General features: G+C 40.2%; 1 protein-coding gene across 2 annotated transcripts in view; it reads left to right on the forward strand.

Moving 5' to 3' along the window:
* The window catches only part of LOC139687448 (hexosaminidase D-like), a 120,272-nt gene that overhangs the window by 53,943 nt on the left and 48,830 nt on the right, over nt 1-17,499 (forward strand). The window contains exon 1 of one of the 2 annotated variants that reach the window (XM_071584610.1): nt 3,275-3,709. The exons of the other annotated variant lie outside the window; for it this stretch is intronic. The gene's annotated coding sequence lies outside the window, so the exon portion shown is untranslated. Of the gene's footprint in view, nt 1-3,274; nt 3,710-17,499 lie in introns of those variants that run through there. 2 annotated transcript variants of the gene reach the window in all.

Consider the following 17,499-nt stretch of genomic DNA (forward strand, 5'->3'; position numbering starts at 1 on the left):
TGCCGCCTCAGATATACAATAGAGCAAACGACAACAACTTAACAAATACAGGGCACCAATTGCACAAGTACTATGGAATCACGTCAGAGATATCAATTGGTATCGTGTAACTTCTGGATAGTAATAAGAGTCTTTGGAGTATTTCCATTATGAATTAATTAAATCCCAATATATTGTCATACGCTTGCGGAAACTCTATGGACTTAGCAAATTTGAAGGTTTGGTACACATAGCTGGAAATCTTATTTTGATTTCTTGATGCTCTATCTTTTTAAATCAAGTAAAGATGCCGTTGTATTTAGATTTAAGTGATATTACTATTTTTAAGTGGAGCAAATGATTGATAATCGTAATGTGACACATGCAAGATGAAATTTCTTTTCAAAAACCTTGTTTAAAATGTACGCTTTCATTTATGTATAAAATAACTAACTTACAGCGTAAGTTATGTGCTAATGGATTTCCTCCAATAGTAATTTATTTATTTATTTATTTATTTATTTGGGATACATTGCTGTTAGGCGATAAGCCGGGTGGCAATGACATGATATAACAAACAGTAGTCATTCTTAAAACATATCACAGTGTCATTAAATAGTCGCCATTAAATAGTGTCATTTAACAATCCCATCATGTATACCTTTTGCATTCACGCCTAAATGATTTAATGCTTTTGGGTAAGGGCTTAAAGAGTTCATCAGGCAGCTGGTTCCACTCTTTGATTCCCATATTTAGGAACGAACGAGTAATGAATAATTAAAAGTATATATTTTATTGCTTTGACCAATGGTTAATAAGTGAGACCTCTAATAAAATGGAAAGGCTATGAGGAGAGATTCCGACAGTTAATATTGCACTCTGGTGAACCATCTCGCTTTGTTTAATTTAATTTTCCCACTGAGTTTAGCATTTTGTTAAATCCTTGGAGAATCATCTGAATAATCATCCCCGGAATGCTTTTACCTATATTCCTACACATAAATTAAGACGCTGTTAACCACTGATTCAAATTTCAAGATCAGTCGTATATATTTTTAGTGCAGATTAAAGCAATATATCGTAATGTGGGGGTATTTCATGTAAAACTATTTATTTTCATGTAATCCTGACTCCGTGAAAAAACGGATGCGTGGATTAATGTGGTGAAAAATTTCCCGTTTTTTTCAATTCCACTATGCAACTTCATTGAATTCTGAAAGAATAAATCCTATACAATTAATGCTTTCCCTAATTTACTAATCCGGTGGTGATTCTGAGTGATATTGCAGTAGGCAATACAATAATCCATCACCCGTGGTGCTAGTAGTTGATGATTGAAAAGTTTTCCCATAATTTCTTGCATTAGAAATGATCGAGAAAGTATGAAGTCTTCCTCCGCTCTTTGTTCAAGAAAACTAAGTGAACTATGGAATATGCCATTTTTTTTATTCCTTACTCCTAGTCTACTTGTTAAATCTCACTTGCATTCTGTGATGGACATTTTCTTGCATGCCATGACCATTCGCATTCCATTATACGGGACGTAAACCCGAGACCGCCGACTCAACCCTTCCAGCATCCTTCCACGGAGTCGGCCACAACTCTATCCGGGCAACGTCACCCCATCATCTCCCGCTCCATCTCCCACACACACCAGATCCGCCCCCGACGCCGCATCCCTCCCCCCCATCACTGGGTCTCGGCAAGCGGATTCGTCGCTCCCCAACTCCCACTCTTTTTCTCCGACAAATCTTCAGCAGACCTCAGGCGATTTTGCATTGTATCGTCAGGGATCTTCACTCGGTTTGAATATGAGAAGTCGAGTGGCCAAGCAGTTTTTCGTTGCTATGGTGACGTGCGGTTTCCGAGTGCAGTGTTTCCATTCCATATTTTGTCTCAACCGTAATTTAGCACGAGATGCTTTAATTTTGTTGCTTATTTCTCCTTTAATTATTTTTCATTTGCATCCACTGCGCTGATTGCACAGTAGCAGTATCGTTCGTAAATCTAGTTAGAATCGCTTGAAAAAGATTAAAATCACCTCTTTGTTACCATTTCATCGTCCTGAAGAAAAGCGAACGATGTAATAATTATTAATTGTTCAATATTATTGACACGACGCATGAGAGAAGATAAAGTATTGAATAAAGTACGTGCATACATTGATTGTTATCTGTACTTTCGAAAGAAGCTTAAAATAATTTAATTGTCACAGAAGGAAAAACTTTCAAATGTCTAAAATGCGCTCGAAGCAATATATTTGATTAAAATACGTTTTGATAACAACCTCCGTGCCATGCTGCTATCCGAATTCTCCTTTGTAGCGTTAAGCTCACGCACGTGACGCGGATTCAGTGTCATAATTGTGTTGTGGGATGATAAATATGATATTATATTTTTGATATGATATATTTTGGATATGATATTTTTTCAATATGCTCCGGTGCAACGTCACTCTCGACATTGTTGCGACGATCAATTGCCATGGCGCTGCTACGTCCGATTTCGAAAATCGCGCAGCTTTAATCCTCGGGCGCACGCGATGTACCGTCACATCTTCACTCTCTCCTACCTTTCATCTCTCTCCTAACTCCCCCACCCTCGAGCCCTTTAAGCTTCCGTTTATCCCCTTCCCTTTCTCTCCCGTCCCTCCCTCCCGCTTTCCGAGGATCGGGGCCTGCGGCTCTCGGGATTCAGTCCGCACACAGGAAACCTTTGGTGAGTGAGAGAAGAGACTTCTCGGCCTCCTCTTCTCCAACACATACTCGCGCACAAACTCATCCTCCAACTCACCGCCCCCTTTCCCTTTCCCACTCCCTTCTTATCTCTCCGACCCCCTCCCCTCAGTTTCCCACAATTTCCTTCGTCCCTTTGCTCCCTCCCCGGCCCTTCATCACAGATCCCCCCCAGTAGTCGGCAGCCACAACACCGCATTCAGAGACCAAAAACAACGGCATTCTTCCAGGATCAGCGTTCGCGGTCGGGGGTTTTTTAGAGTGCCCGTCCGAGAACGCGTGCACACATACACACACCCTACCTTCAGTACTCCTGCCTTTAGTTTCTCCAACACACACATATATAATATATATATATATATATATATATATATATATATATATATATATATATATATATATATTTATATGAATATATATGTATATGTATGTTTATATATATGTGTATATATATATGTATTTAATCCTCCCTCGTCCCAGCCCGCCTTTACCGTCCGTCGCCCGCCCCGGCGGCGGCATCGAACGGGGTAGTGGGAGGGGGCGCTCCCGCGTTCGCGCGCGCGCCGGCGTCGTCGTCCCTCCCGCCATTTCTCCCTCTCCCCTTCTTTCCCTCCCCCCTCGAAATCCCAGTTTCCCGCCTTATTTCCATTCCGTCCCGCGCCCCTGCGAGTATGAGTGTGTGCGTCGCCCGCGCAGTGTGTGCCCGTCCTCGTGCGCGCTATTGAGAGCCTCTCACTCCCCGCGCCCCTACCACCCGCGTATCGCACGCAGCACGCGAGTGTTTTTTTCGACCGTGTTCTCCCGCTCTCCTTCACACTCTACTTCTCCCTACGACGCCCCCGCAACCGGCGGGGAGGACCACGGAGGGAACTCAGTCGTGCATACATTTTTTTCGTCGAACGCTTTGAGCAGAGGAGTAGGAGAGGATTTTGACCGGGGATAGAGGCACGTCGACATGGGCGAAGGGACGTTTGCTTGCAGTTGGGGCACGAAAGGTTTGTATCTCCGTCCATGCGTGTGTGTGTGTGTGTGGTACCTGCCCCGATGCACGTGACCTTTTTGACGGACGTCAACCCTGCACCCCTGACCTTTTCCCTTACTCTCTTTGGCGCGCGAATCTGACACACCTCTCTTCCTCTCACGGCCGAGTATTTACGTAAAATAGTTAAAACTTATTTCATGACGGAAAAATGTTTGCATTTGTTTCTGTTGTACTTAGAGTGAATGAATATTCTGCGCGATTATGACTGCGTATCTTTCACGCAAGTATTCACGTCCCATAAATCGTGCTTTAGCCACTGAACGCTCTTGTCACTTCTTTCCAGTTTTCTCCTGGCTTCTGCTTTTCTCTTTATAGCAATGATTTTCCTCGGCAGTTTACCTGTCGACAGCGCTCTTGATTCGTGTTTCGGTGAAGTGGTATTTTTAGTTTCGTCTGTTAGGATTGCTTTTCCTCAAGCATATTAATTACGCGAATGGGGGTCGGGATGTTGCAGTGGTTGACTGAGGGTAACTGAAATTCCGCCCCCGAGCTCCCGGGTTCGAATCTTGGAGTTGGAAGGATTTTTCAGTGGTATCTCGATGTCTACTGGCGGTGTGCTACGTGGAGAATACTTCAAGCGTAGTACGCCGTCCGTCGGATTCAAATGTAGACCCCTCGGCTCATTTATTAAACAGTAGGCTAATGCCGACGCCGGGCTTCTCTCTCCACCCTTCCTCCTTTCCCTGATTATCCTACTCATACTGAATAACGCACAAATTCCCATTGGCGCAAATGACCTCCACTGACGGTTTCCTCCCCTAATAACTACTGCTACCATTAATAATCAATAACCCCAAACCCATTCTATTGCACTTCATTGTATTGCATCTCATCTTTTGGACCGCCGTTTTCGACTGGGTTGCCACTGAAGATTAAGTTTCTTCAGTATAGCGACTCCATCCTCTCATGACACATCGGTTGCTTACAACCACTACCTTCACCCGGGAGCCTAACGTCTTTCCAATACCGAGGAGCCATCACCCTCTCGCCCTGCGTCGCTCCCTACAGGCGTACATTGACGTAGCGAGTTCACGCGGAGCTCAATATAATTTGTTTGGAAGACGAAGGGGGAAGGGTCCCCGTGATGATGACACTCTTCCCCGCAGGACTCTATCCCTTCCTCCCTCTTTCCCCTAAGCGGGGTGTTTTACGAGCCACGACCCCGGCCTTCTGCCTCGGTGATGGCGGAAGGGGGGGCCCCGTCGTGCTCTTCGTGGTCGACCGGCCGGCTCGACAAACGCGCGGTAGACGACAACAACACCGCCCCTCCCTTCCCTCGCGCAGCCGTCGCTCGCCCCAAGTCCCCTAAACTCGCATCCTTCCTCCCTTCGCTCACTGCCGCCTCCCGCTCCCCTCGACTTTCCCCGCACTCCTCCCCCCCCGCCCTCCACCGCCTTCAAACCTCTCCACGGTGTGCGCAATGCCAATGTGTTTTGACTGGGCAAGAGAGAGTAGGGAAGAGAGAGAAAGAGTGTGAGGAGGGAGGGACGAAGGGCGAGGGGAAGGGAGAAATGGGAGGGTTTGGGGGAGAGAGGGAGGAGGAGGAGAGATGGATCAGGCTCAAGTCACGCCTCCTCCTCTTCCTCCCTCCCACCTCTCGTCTCGACTGGGAGAAGGGAGGAAGGGGAGGCAATTGAAAGTGAGGGAGGGAGGGATATGGTGGAAATTGGGTGAGGGGGGAGGGGGTGCGGCAGAGATGCGGGATTTGCAGTTGGGGTGGGCGTCTTAAAAGGAGGATAGTTGGATGATGACGTTGTGGATTGTGGTGGACTGAGAGTTTTTTTCTGGAATGATTTTTTTCTTGCCAAAGGGAAGGATAGAAGCCGAAAGAATGGTAATTTAAGTGGGTAGAGCGATACTTGTGCTCTAGCACAAAAAATCGAAAGGGAACTTTCCCTCGTTCCTCCGTAAAATCAGACGACTGCTCCGTCCGCGTCAATGTTAGTTTACACGCCAGTTACTCTCAGTGAATTCAAAATAGTATTTCGTCTGAGTGATCCTATGGCAATGAGTTGGACTATGTCATGTTATTTATAGCTTGTTGAAATTGGAGTATACTTATTTCTGAAAAAAAGCTAGTTTGCAATTTTTTCTGTAGCAGGTTTTTGCAAATTATTGAATATGTTACAGTTGCCAAAAATCGTACCATGGATTTTATCGGAATAGAAATATTTATTGAATGCTTAGTTAGTTTACAATTCAACTTTATGTCGCTGACAAAACGTGGCTTACCAATGCTAATGTGTGCATATCCTCCCTCATCATTTTGAAAATTTCACTTCAAAATCTTTAAAACTTTTTAAGATTTCCTTTTCGCGTCACAAAAAAATCATGATTTGGCCAAACTTCTCAGGGGACCAATTTCTATGATTTCTGTAAATTTTTGCTGACATTTTTCAGGAAAAATCTTCATCCTAATCTATCGATAGAGGATTTGTGCACAGCATATAGATCTTATAGATATTGCACAGCATATAGATCTTAGTTTGTTCATGTGAGTATAATTTATAACGGCATACCATAACGGTATCATCAATGCATATCAGTTAAGTAGACTTTAACGAGCTCTCTAAGAAAAAAAATAGGGCTTGCCTTGGGTAAATTATTTCAAAAAGGGATTTCAATTATTTTGTTTCGCAACACTCAAATTGGATTTCGGGAAAAATTGCAATCATTCTACCAAATTTTTCAAGACATCTACTTCAACGTCGCTCTGAATTAGAATATATTCACGTAGCATAGCAGGAAATTTCCTGGGCGGGGTGATTTATCGGTGGCAAATCATTAATCTTAAGTGTGCTGTTAGAGTTCCCAGATTTCCCTCCCCTTCTCGACGCCTTATGTGTTTCAATTTTCTCAGCCCTAAAATAGGTTAAGAAATTACGATAAGTTACGAGAGAAATTTTGTATATGTTTGTCTTATTATACCGTAACTGTAATTGTGATTAAACTATAATTATAAATGATGTAACCAGTCATACCTGTATGTAATTTTCCCAACCTGTTTTATATCCAAACCTGATATCCACCAGTGATAAATAAGTGATAGTGTGTTATACTATCCATCATCGTTGCATTCCATTACAGATGTTTCGCATTGCATTGGTAAGTTCGACCATTATGGCAAACACGATAAAAGTCGACTGCCAAACTTGAGGCCGCAAAATCAATGGCTGGAATCCTCTCGCATATTTCGCGACTGCAGCATAAAAAAAGGGAAAATCTAATTTATTGTCTTGCGTGCTTCCTCGTTTTTTTCTTCTCTTTTTCTGGCTCTTGCCCTAATACCCACAATGTCGTAAACCTCTCCACGGCCTTGCAGACTTAAGTATATCTATATAAAATGCTTTCAGAATTCCACTTTGGCTACATACTTAGGATAACAGTTATATATAGATATATATTGCATAATTTCTCTATTTTATTAGGATTTAAAATAGAGTTTCGCTGATAAATTACGATGAGACGGAGGTAATAAATTCGCAATCCGCATACTGGTAAACGGTTTATATGTGCATGTTCTGCGCAGCGTCTACTCCCGAAGCCCCATGGACATCATTTTTTTGAGCCCTTAGAAATGCCCAAGAAATAGTTAAACACATTTATAGTAAACAACAGTTTACCATTGCTTTGGGTTGCGTGTTAAATAAAGCCGCTTCTTATTTTGTCGATGCAATAAGCGAAAGCGGTCTCAGATTTGAATGCGTGAAATTGCAATAGCATTGTATCGAAGGCTTAATCACTGCTGGTGCTGGTGTAACTTTGGTGTTTCTGGGTGTGGCTCCCGTTGAGTGCAGGATTTCAAATAATGTCGTCCGCTACCGGAAACCATTATCAACGTTGACACAAGGAATAGCTGCTACCTCCAGCATTTCGCAGCCTTCTTTTCTCATGATATGAGAAAGTGCGTCGTTTGTTAAAATATTCTAACAATTATTACTAGAATAACCAACCTTGTTCGTGCGGAAACGAATGTTGATATGGAAATTAAAAAAATTTCTCACCGGAAAGGAAAAGCAATTCAAGCTGGATTGAGGGTCCAACCCTCTAACCAGTGGTAGTCATTATACATTTTTAAAGAAATTTGAACAGTGTAGGCTCTCCTTGCAAGGGTAAAATACCCGGACAACTTACTTTTTCAACCTTTTGTATAAATTATTGATAAAGTCAATACCTGGTCACCCGTTTAGTAAAAACCAGATCGAAATTCTCTGCCAATGTTGTCAATCAAAACCATTTCACCAACAAATTATTGCGATTAATGTCCACGAATAGAATGTACTGTGGTATTAGCAGTGTAATCACATCAATCAAACCTATGGTTTGCTTGACAGTAGGTGGTAGAACTCACCTAAATCTAAGCTTAATGGTGAACGAGACTCACGCCTCTTAAGTATGGGAGCAGTAGTTCCCTTCGCTGGTCCATTTGCATTTTCCCAGGAAGATCTGGTATCCGAAATATGGCACAGCTTGTGTGAAGCTTAGGGTGCTGCTCAGAGGCGATACTCGGAATAGAACCCGGGTCCTCAGCCGGTAGCCCACATTTAATTACCACCTGGACCACTTATTAGTAGTGAGCGCAAGCAATAAAGACATGTTTCATGTTTGTTTTAAAATTCTGTCGTGTAAACGAAGTAGTTATTTTCATTTGTAATTTCTTCGGAATAAATATCCTACTCTTTTATTTTATTTATCTAACAAACTTGAATCTCAATCACAAGGATAAATGTCTATACAAGGCATTTGTTTGCCAGATAAATTCTTCTAAAACAACGTTATTTGTAGTGCATAAATTGTTTTGCATATTAAACCGAGGTATTCTATCGGAAACCGAAATAATTGTGAAACTGAGAAGGTTGGCAATTGTTATTTCGTGAGGAGGAGTCAAAACAAATAGCAATGCTCACATCCGTGGATGAAAGGTAAATACGATTGGGAAGTCACCGAATGAAATGAAATATACTACCCTTCGTCCTCGAGCTACACGTGTCATTGTGGGATATTTTGTTAAGAATACAAAACGTAGACTCATTCAATATTCTAAATATTTCAATGTAATGTCGGGGATGCGTAGGCTAAAGAGGAAATGACTCGAGTGCCTAAGGACGTTTGACCGAAAAGAACTCTTTATAAACGGGATTATACACACACTCACTATAATTCCTATTTCTCTCCATTTTCCTCCTCCGTCCATTTTTGAGATCGACCGGCTCATATTTTATATAAATAAATATAGCCAAGGAAAATAAATAAAGGGAGATGAATAGGTTTTTCGAATGAAAAATTGTTGCAAGCTGCGCCCAACCAATCTGAGTATTGATAACCAATGAAGATGCTTTTTTTGGCTTGCACTTCATCTCCATGATTTTTTCCCCTACTTCGAAGCTGGAAAGTATATTTTTGGAATTAAATTTATTGAAATTATTAAGAAGAATATTACCAACTTCCGTGTTGTTTCTTTGGACTTTGCATGTGAATGATAAATTAAACAGTTATAAAAATACACGGTTTGACATGAAGTGCGGAAAATATTTTGAGGTAAAGCGCACTAACGTATTACCCCGGTTTTATCTTTCGAGAAATTAATAGTGGCCTGTTACATTCAAATAACCTGAACATTGGAGCCATATCTGCATCAATCACCTTATTTTTCAAAACCATCGTTGTTTGTCGCGGAGCAGGTTTACTCCGTCTGTATTCTTTTATTGATTGATCATTTTTCTCGAGTATGTTCAGCTGCCTCACCACTTGGAGCAATGCTACTTGGTAAACTCAATTTTTGTTTCTGGACTACCCGTTTTATCACTTCTTTGGAAGTGAACTAATCTGTAGGAGTTTAAAAACGATAGGATGTAGGACGAAGAAATGTTTTTTTTTAATTCCGTATGCAATTTAAAGTAAAAAATTTATTTCCTCTCCTTTTTCCTTCGAGCTTAAACAAATCAACCGCTTATTTTCGCTGTGCTTCCGATTTCTATAAGATGTTTTGTCTACCGGTGTCCATATTTATTGTGAACTAGTTCCCATCTCAATAATCTTTCCGTCTAATTCTTCTTCTTGCCTTCCTTCCCTAATAGCCACGATTGCAGTTATTTTTTCCCAATATCTCGCATTACCACAACTTTGAATGCAATTGTGTTAGGTGAGGTAAGAACTCATCTATTGTCCAAGGGTGGATATGTACATATTCCGATTGAAGGAGACATTTCCTTAATCCTTCGATTTTTCTGGCATATTTTTGCTGAGGAAAGGGTTTTTTAAACTTTTACTGGGAATACCCAGAGTTATTTCCCAGATTTGAATACGGGGACCACTAGCATGGAGAGAAAATCTTAACCATTGAACTAAACACAGCGTGAAGACAAAATATACCATTACTGACAGGCTACTGTTATCAAATGGAAAAGTTACTTTAACCAAACTGGTATCTTCAGTGTTACTTAACTTTTATTCAATCCAATAGTTACACTCAAGAAGCTGAATACAATCCTATATGTTAACTGGATGATTTTACTTTATACTATAGCTGATCATTTGTTAAATGCGAGTTCAGTTCATCAAAGAGTAATAATATAATTTTCAATCTCATTTTTGTGCTTAAATATAATTGTGTAGTATTGTTAGCAAGTGAAATGTAAGTATGGTAGAGCTTTTATTAATTTGACACCAGTATTGCATCAGCGGCACCTATTGTAAGTTAAAACAGGTCAGCTCGTCTACGCAAGCTTCTTAAAATGAAAAACGCCATCAACCAAGATGTTTTTAAGTATGAACCAGTTTATTTTGATGGTTGGCAGTAAATAGTGATGTCTAAGCCTCTCGCACATAGACCATTGTTGCAGTATTGCCCCTCACCATCCTAAGAGTACTTGCATAATCTATGAGAACTTATGTTTTTACCTCTCTTCATGCCATCCTTATCTTTTTTCTCTACCCTCGTCCACAATCGCCTCCATCCCTCAAATACTAAATTTTCAAAATCTCACTCCCCCTCACTCACTATTTCCTCCGTCCACTTTCTCTGTCCGCCCTCTTCCCCCAACAACTTCCTCTCTTCGCTCGCCACGCCTTATATTCCTGTATTTGTCTTCCCCTTGACCCAACTTGTTATTCTCCATCCTTCTCCGCGCCCACATCTCAAAAAGTCACCGATCTATATTCATCTTATTTCCTCACGGACCAGATTTTAGAACCATACAACGTATGTTCCACATCAAAGTCCTCCATGGATTTTATTTTGGTCTTTACCAAATGGCTCCTCTCATCAAGGCTTTGCCTAAATGCGTCTATCACAAACATAATTGTTATCCAAACGTCCCTCTCTCTTTATCCATTCTCATCCAAAATTTTACCATTTTAAGTAACATGTTCCAATTTATATTGAAAATTTGTAATATATGCCCTCCTGTTTTGATACTTAAATTAGCCTTCCTGTTTCTCGAGAGAATCCCGTCGTATAGTCTTCTTTTACGATAACTAATCCTCATCTCGTGCCATTCACACATTATTTGATGTGCTAAACTACGTATGTCTCAGTTCTTTCCATACCTCCCTTACAATTTCATCGGCTTCTACATTCAAAAAGTGAGAATATAGCGGAAAATCATTTTAGCGTTCCTTTCATTTGCGCCATCTGGTTGTATCAGATTTATGTATTGATTCGTCTAACATTCCCGTCCACTAATATTACAGATTGAATCTCTTGCATAAATTGGAAGGATATCTCTTTAGCTTTGATAACGAAAACGTATTACCAGCCCCATCGTATTGAGAGATTAAGTATGGGGCAGATAGATTTAATATATCCTTTTTCCCACGAACAAGGGATTAGAATGACTGAGGTAAAAAAAAACAAGACAATTGACTTTTCCACCAAAGGGAAAGATACGTATATTTCCACCAAATTCAAACATTGATTTGTTTTTTTACTTCAGTGATAATGGATTTCCACAAAGTTAAGCCTGAATACATTGAATAGATAAGAATGACGTTCTCCGACCGCGGTATGGAGGGAGAACGGGCCAAACGTAGTCTGGTGTGTAATCACTCCCTGCCACACACCCTTGCCGTGACTTGCGGGGTACCATATAAGAATAAAAATAAAATGTTCTATATTAATTTTGATAACAATTTAATCTTATTTTTCGAGTGTCTCCTCGAAATCTACAAAAAGAAAGAAAGACCCTTCTGACATTATTTTCTATTGCTTTCCATGAACGTTCTCATTACTGTCATGGTGTCACGCATTCCGCACTGCTAGTGCGATTTTATGGTATCCGCATAAAGGTGGATTGGGTTCATTGCTGAATTGGATTGAAAAAAAAGCTAGATTTGTAAAACTATGTTATGATAAACTGAGTAGCGTATCAATATTATTAGAGGAGCTAGGCGGGGAAGCACTCACGGAGCGAGAGTTAAATTATCGATTAAATCTCTGGCATAAATTGGAAGGACGTCTCTGTAGCAGTGATTTTGAAAATGTATTATTACTCCATCGTATTACCGTAGGAGATATCAAGTCAATAAAATTAGAGAGATTAAGTGTAGAACAGACAGCTTTAAGATGTCATTTTTCCCACGAATAGTAATTTTGATATCCCGCAAGCCACCGCTGGAGTGCGTGTCTGGTGGTGTTAACCTACCATAGAGTGTTGTCCGACTGCGCTAGAGAGCAAAAGTGTTTCGTTTCATATATGGTCTGGTTTGTAATAATTATTCCCTACCACACACCATGGTGGTGGCTTGCAGGGCACAATTTTTGCAATACTAATAAAAATTCCCTCCTCAAATAACACACTTCATCACAAATCTGTCATTTTCCCTCTTTACCAAACTTTCACTGCTGACTCTTATCTTTATCTCGTGGAAAATTCAACGTGTCATATTGTAATTCCCCATAAATGATAGTGATCTGCTCATGTCATTTTTTCCTAGCTTACTCCCTAAACCTGCAAGTAATTTCATGGGAGTACAACAAAGATTTTGGTGGACGTTTGCCTGCCTTACTGTCCTCCATAGCCCATAAAGATTTTACCATATCACTTTCAGATATGTCCCAGGGCTCTCCTAATCTTCAACTGCCATTAACATTTTATGAGCCCTGACTATTTTCTTTGCCATCAAGTTCTTCCACATAATAGCTAAAGTTTCCCAAAGTCCCTTTTTGTCCAACTGCTACATTATCAATATCATCTCTTAAATTTATTTTTTCTCTCTCCCTGCCTCCTGAGAACTATTTTATCTTCCTCTATTGCGCGCCCTTTCTTTCCTATGCGTGTAATTTATCTTTACTGTCGCACTTCTTTTTTCTCTGGATTTTTTCCTACCGAGTCATTGTTTATTTCTCTGCCTTAATTATCTCTACCTCTCATTCTTTCATTGCCTTAATCTTCTACCTTTGCGATTATTTTTGTTTCTGCCGTCCCTATTGTTTCCTCTGCAAATGGCGGTGTCTATTTTTACAAACCCACTTCTCTTCCCTCTACTCCTCCCAACCGTAACTACCTGTACTTGAAGGCTTGATCAACTGACTCCCGGTATTCTGTCTATTTCGTTATATGCAATATCCTTCAATTTGACATGAAAAAGATCTCTTTCCATTTAATTTGCTTGGATTCGTAGCTAAATTTCATAGTCATCCCAGTATAATCTGAATCTCCTGCTACTTTTGAGAGCCGTATGAATTGATGACGCTTTCCCGAAGCTATGGATTTCTTTTAAAAGTATACCTAAATGTAATACGTCCGATCTTATTCAGTAAATGTTTTGGTGGAGAGTTGACGGAATAGTTGGGACATTAACATAATAATTTGGAAAGGTTGAGGTCGTTTACAAAATGGCAGAAATTGATGACATAACTTACGTAATATAAAAATATTGATGAGGGTTTTACGAGTAATCTGGAGCAGAGTTATGTATGGCTCGGAAACATGGTCTTTGAGGCAGAAGGATGCGCGTAGATCAGAGATGTGGGTGTGGAGAAGAATGGGGAACATTAAATGGACTGAAATCAAAACAAAGGATGAAATTTTAGGCAGGGTAAAAAGACGGCTATTGTGAGAAATTCAAAGAAGACAGGGCAAAAAGGGGATCGAGATGGTGCGGGGTCTAACGTACTGGCTTCCCACCCCGAGGGCGCGGGGTCAAATCCCGGCGGTGTTGAATATTTTTCAGAGGTATCTCGATTCCTACTTGAGGTGCTTTGTGGAGGGCACTTTGAGTGATTACGCCGTCCGTCGGATGGGACGTTAAACTGCGAACCCCTTGGCGCCTTTCGTAAAGAGTAGGCTAATGCCGACGCCGGGTTTCTCTCCACCATTCATCCTTTTCTGTCCATCCCGTATTGCGCAAATGACCTTAGCTGTCGGTCGCCTCCCCTAAAAACTACTACTACGACAGGGCAAAAAGATGCAGGAGATACTGAGGGGCAGTGGCATGAAGAAGAAGTTCACAAAGAGGACAATGCTAGGAAAGCGAGGGAAGAGTATTAGAGACACTTTGGATGGAATTAAGGGATGTAGAAAATATGCAGATCTGCAGAATTAATTATTGTAATACGTAGAATGGCGTTTAAAGATATTTTTGTTTCTTGAGTCAGTGCTTTGGTGTACAGTTGTGTCTTGACTATTCCTTTCAAAAAACATATCCTAACCCGGTAGGACGCTGTTAATTATAATAAATACTAGTGGTATTCTACCAGTTGAAAGAGGGTTAAAAATGGGCACAGCCTATTCAACCGTAAAACGATACACTTAATAGACTCTCCTAAAAAAACACTCCCTGATATCCGATACCAGCGTAAGTTCCTCTTCAATTCCGCATACTTTCTTCCTCCCTTCATTCCATCCAACGCGCGAATCCTATTCCTGCCCTTTCCTCTCTGGTCAAACGTTCTCACCTCTATTACAGTCTTTAACATCCTACAGCTGATCAATATTATTTGCATGCATTTTTCCTGCCTCCTTATGATTTCCCTAACAATCCCCTTACCTCCCCCAACCGTACGAAGCACTTACTCGTTTGTTTTCATTTTTCCCATTTTCAACTTTCCCATCCTTCTGCATAACCACATTTCAAAATCCGCCAATCTAGTCCTATCATCCTGCTTCAATGGCCATGTTTCCGCGCCGTACAAAACCATCCTCCATATCAAAATTGTGACAAGCTGTTTTTAATATCCTTTCTCAACGCATCTGTCATCACTTCCTTCCTCCTCATAGAAGACTCTTTACTTAGCGCAATTCTTCTCCTTACGTCCCTACCACTTTGACCGTGTTGGTCCAAAACACTTCCACCTGCTCTAGTTTATAATCCACTATTTTGATACGTAAAAACCACCTCTTCATTGGTTTACCCTGAATCTAATGGCATTTACCGTGGGGATGTATGTCAAATATGGTGTTTCAACCAGGTGTTAGGTACTATTAAACTCTTTCCCCGGCAAAACTCACCAGGTTATATCTTCCCTACGATACCGAGAACGAAGTAGGCGTTACTACTTCGTTAGACGTCCGGGTGCCGTCGGCGACAACAGGGTGAGACATTTCCTGAGAGCGCCAAAATTTAGAGTATCTGATATCTCTAAAATTAACATGCATATTCTGATGATCTTACTGACTTCCGAGGATGGTCATCAGCTAAGTGCCGCCAAGTCTTTTTGTGTGTAAAGGTCTAAAAACTTTGGCGAAACTCAAAGAGAGACAAATTATTTCGAGAAAATTGACATTAGCTTCACCAATCACAATCTCCTTTCCTCTGCATTATTTTTAATTCCTTCTTCTATATGGGTTTCGAGATTATCACACCCTTGCCATGAGTTTCAAGGTGAAATGTTTTTATATTTCCCACACGTGGCAGAAAAGCCTCCCAGAAAAGAATATAAGCCGCAGCGACGGAAAGCGTCCGCTGTGAGATAGACTCATTTTGGAAGACTGAAATTAAATTAGCCCTCTTTTACGCATGGCCGTCAAAGACATATAGCCACGATTTCAAAGCTCTGCGCTACGTTATAAGCCGTATTTCTTTCTAAAGTAGAAACGTTAAAAACTCTAACTGTGCCCAAGGTGAGATAATGACTATGCTAATAAATTTCGCACCCTGGTAATCCAGTACGTGTTGTGATTCTTTGTGTGGTAAGAACTAGCCGGCATTACGCTAAGTATTTTTAATAGCACGTTGAGCACGCATACATACCCTCGCTGTTTTAACTGCATGAGGAGCAATAACCTTTTTTGTGCTACTTTACGTGCCTGTACTGCCATAAGTGTTTTTGGGATTAAGCATAATGTCTTTTACTTGCTATTGTCGAAGGTTGAGGTCAGCCTTAAGGTTTGCTCGCCCACCCCGTCACGAACGATTGGCCTACATAACTCTTAATCAATTTGCGTACCAATACAGGTAATGTGGTCATCAAGTGGTCCAAGTAGTTGGGTTGTTGGTATTTAAAAGCGAATGTTAAAAAAAGGATAAAAAATATAAGACCCTGCAACGCATCGAAGGAGGAAATAAACGGTGAACAATTCCTAAATCCTAAAAATTTGTTAATTGTTATTAAACCAGGGTCTCAATGACGTTTTTTTTAATATATGTATATATATACATATATATATATATATATATATATATATATATATATATATATATATATATATATACATACATATATAGATGATTTCACGACGTAACACGGAAGTGCCGAATAGTACATTAGACAGTAACAAACAATATAGAAACACAAAAAAAGATCACTCGCACGTTATTTCTTGATCATTTCGACGGAATTCTGCTTGGTCTTCAGCGGAAGATAGAGATGTAAACATTACTTCTCTATCTTCCGCTGAAGACCAAGCAGAATTCCGTCGAAATGATCAAGAAATAACGTGCTAGTGATATTTTTATGTGTTTCTATATTGTTTGTTGTTGTCCAATTTTATATATATATATATATATATATATATATATATATATATATATATATATATATATATATATATGTATGTATGTATATATATATATGTATGTATGTATATATATATGTATGTATGTATATATATGTATGTATATATATATATATATATATATATATATATATATATATATATATATATATGTATATATATATATGTATATATATATATATATGTATATATATATGTATGTATATGTATATATATATGTATATATATATATATGTATATATATATATATATGTATGTATATATATGTATGTATTTTTTTTTAAGGTAATCTACCGGTTAAGGTAGGTTTTTCGATGGACACAACTACCAAACAAATATTTTGTGGCTACTAACAAAACACAACCCTAAATTCTACTCTACACCAGGTCCCTCTTCATCTCTGAGTACTTTCTTCCGCCCTTCATCCCGTCCAACATCCCTATCCTGTTCCTTCCCTTTCCTCTTTTGCCCAACATTCTACCCTCTATTACAGTCTTCAACATCCCACTGCCGGTCAACACCCCCTTCATCCACTTTTCCTGCCTCCATAGGATTGCTCCCAACAAACCCCTCTCTTCGCCCACCATACCAAGTACTTCCTCATTTGTTTTCTTCTCTGTCCATTTCACCTTCTCCATTCTTCTCCACACCCACATTTCAAAAGCCTCCAGTCTACGTCTATCCTCCTGCTTCAATGACCACGTTTCCGCGCCGTACATAGCTACGCTCCATATCAAAGTTTTTACGAGTCTTTTCTTAACATCCTTACTAAAAGTCCCCGTCATCA

The sequence above is a fragment of the Hetaerina americana genome, unplaced genomic scaffold (genome assembly GCF_022747635.1).
Source record: "Hetaerina americana unplaced genomic scaffold, ioHetAmer1.1.p SCAF_2, whole genome shotgun sequence".
NCBI classification, from domain to species: domain Eukaryota; kingdom Metazoa; phylum Arthropoda; class Insecta; order Odonata; family Calopterygidae; genus Hetaerina; species Hetaerina americana.